This window comes from Hakea prostrata, chromosome 10 (genome assembly GCF_041222555.1).
Source record: "Hakea prostrata isolate BN-2017 chromosome 10, UWA_Hpros_2, whole genome shotgun sequence".
Classification (NCBI taxonomy): Eukaryota; Viridiplantae; Streptophyta; class Magnoliopsida; order Proteales; family Proteaceae; genus Hakea; species Hakea prostrata.
In genome coordinates this window covers 25,779,743-25,782,414 of record NC_142609.1, presented here as the reverse complement: position 1 = coordinate 25,782,414, position 2,672 = coordinate 25,779,743, and the positions used below count along the sequence as shown (strand labels likewise).

The following is a 2,672-nucleotide window of genomic DNA, read 5'->3' as shown; positions in this document are numbered from 1 at the left end:
AGGTGGAGAGAAACTTGTAGGAAGTGGAGATGGGGTTTGTTGTCCTAATGACAAGAGATGGTCCAATTTCTTTGATAGCAAGTCAACCTTAGTGCTCATCTCAATGGTAGGATTGATCTCATAGAGACCGCTCCTCTTTCGTTGACCAATGGATGGAATCTCAGTCCTAGCTGCTGAAGCATGGTGTTGGGAGTATTCACTAAGGGTCTAAAAAAGTTTCCATGCTTCATTCTCATTCTTGTGCATGAAAGTCCCACCACAAGAAGAATCAACCATTTGCCTATGTCAGTCTCTAAGGCCATCATAAAAGCATTGAACCAATTGCCATTTAGGAATAGCATGGTGGGGGCACTTTCTAAGTAATTCTTTTAGTCTTTCCCAAGCCTCATGAAATTGTTCTCCTTCTTGTTGGGAGAAACTCGTTATCGCTCTCCTAATGCTATTGGTACGGTCAATGGGGAAGAACTTTTTAAGGAACTCCTGTTGCATTTCTACCCAAGTGGAAATTTTAACATTGTCCAAAAAATGAAGCCAATGCTTAGCTTTATCTTTAAGGGAGACTGGGAAAAGAAGTAACCTTAAAGCATCAACTGAGAAGTTTTGAATTTTAACCGTGGATGACACCTCTGAAAACTCATCTAAGTGCTTATAAGGCTCTTCATTGGCAAGTCCATAAAAAGATGGTAGCATTTGAATCACACTAGATTTGATCTCATATTGAGCCGCCTCTATGTCAGGCAACTTAATACAAGAAACCGGAGTATATATCGTAGGAATGAAATGCTCACTCAAGGGCCTCATTGGAGGCTCATAGTTTTCCATGGTTATTTTCCTTCTAAGGTTGGCCAAAGTCTCTTCTAACTCTAAGTCAAGTGGAGTCAATTCAGGGTTTAGGGACCTACGACCATGCATACACACAGAAGAATAAAAAAAGAAGAAGAAGCTAAATAAGTAAAATTCAAAGAAAATAACTATAGCAAAATGGAGAGTTTAAGACGTACCTGAAACGCAATCCACGTGATCTTTCGAACAAAAGTTACACATGTGTGATCTGAGGGATGGGGATTTTTAAAAGTTAACCTAAACAACCTAATCTAATGCAAATATTACAATTGAAAAGTCCTAAATACAATTATATCTAAGAAAGAAAAGATAACAACCTAAGCTAATTATTGAATCGCTACTCTTGTAGTTACCTATAAAACAAAAGAAAAAGAGATTAGTTAAATAAGCAAAGAAAAATTAAAAATTAAAAACACTAAAATTACTCCAAAAATTTTGCCTAATTGACAAAAATCAATCCTAGCAACCGTGCTTTGGTTCCCCGACAACGGTGCCAAAATTTGATCGTGTCGCTAACCAATCAAAAATAAAATCCTATACTAATCTAGCAAGCAGAAAGTACGGGGTCGAACTATGGGGAACTAAAAGGCTAAGTCACTAAGATTGAATTCAACAAAACTAAATTTAAACTAAATCTACTAATTAATGCAAAAACGTTAACTATGAATACGTGAAGATCTTTGGGATTTCAAATCCCCAATGCTTTTCCCTAACCGATATAACTATACACTTCAAAGCAAATTAGGGATGGTCTTCCTAGATATGCCCTATCTTCGCAAGACTATCATCCTTCGTGAAAGCTTGGCATGTTTAGTTTGCTGAGCTATAGAACATCTTTGGCCAAATTCAAACACAATCAACTAGAAGATATAGAACAATCAAATTAATGAAATAAACACGGTTCATCTACATCCCAAAGAAAAGGAACTAGCTACTCATTATCACAAAGTTCATAAGAAAAATAAAGATGAAACATAGGGAGAGAGATGTGGTCTTCTTCTTCAAAAATGAGAGAGATGAGAGCCGCATTCGCCGTCTTTTTCTCTTCTCTATGGCTGGCTTCTCTTTTATGTCTCCCGCACACATTGAATCCCCTCTCTTTACCCATCGATTTGACCTTTATTCTTTCGAATTTTGGGAAAACTCAAAACTAAAAAGTTGTAGATATTTTCAATATTGTTCCATAGCATTTTGAATCACTGCAATCCAAGCTCATACGAGAGAGAGATTCTCAAAATACTGAAGGTAGGTCTGTTTACCCGATTTTCAAATTTATTACCAATTTTGTTCCTTAGACTTCAACCTGTTTCCAATTTGGCTAAGATCTTACTTTTCATGATTTCTTGGGCAGCAAGATTGAATGCCATGATTTAGAATCCACCAATATCTAATATATTTGCCAACTTTACTCCATATTATCTCTAATAACCAAAATTACTTTATTCCTGAAAAATACACAAAAATACTCAATTAGCTCTCTTCAATTAAATAAGTATGGGGAATTAAATCAAATAAATAATGGTAAATGCATGCTTATCAGAAACCCAGCCCTAACCTTGACCCAAAAACCCTATTGTTTGTAGGTCTGAAGACCCAAGTAAAGGAAGAAGCCAACTATGGGCCATCTCAGTGGAAGACATGGTGTTTGACCTAGAACCCATGGAAGTTGATGATGGTGTTCCATACTTGGAAGCTTTGTCGAATTTGAAAATGAAACTGCACCTTGATGAAGATGAGACTAGTTGATGGACTTAAAGTGTAGTTGGACATGATTTGAAGGCATTCCTCTATACTAGGTAAGTCATATGTTGTGTTGGGGGAAGCTAATT

At 36.6% G+C, this 2,672-nt stretch overlaps 1 non-coding gene across 1 annotated transcript; it reads left to right on the top strand.

Moving 5' to 3' along the window:
• The first annotated feature begins 334 nt into the window (after positions 1 to 334).
• On the top strand, positions 335 to 441 carry LOC149002362 (small nucleolar RNA R71). The gene has a single exon (XR_016170524.1). It is a non-coding gene; the product is annotated as a small nucleolar RNA R71 (small nucleolar RNA).
• The last annotated feature ends 2,231 nt before the right edge of the window (positions 442 to 2,672 follow it).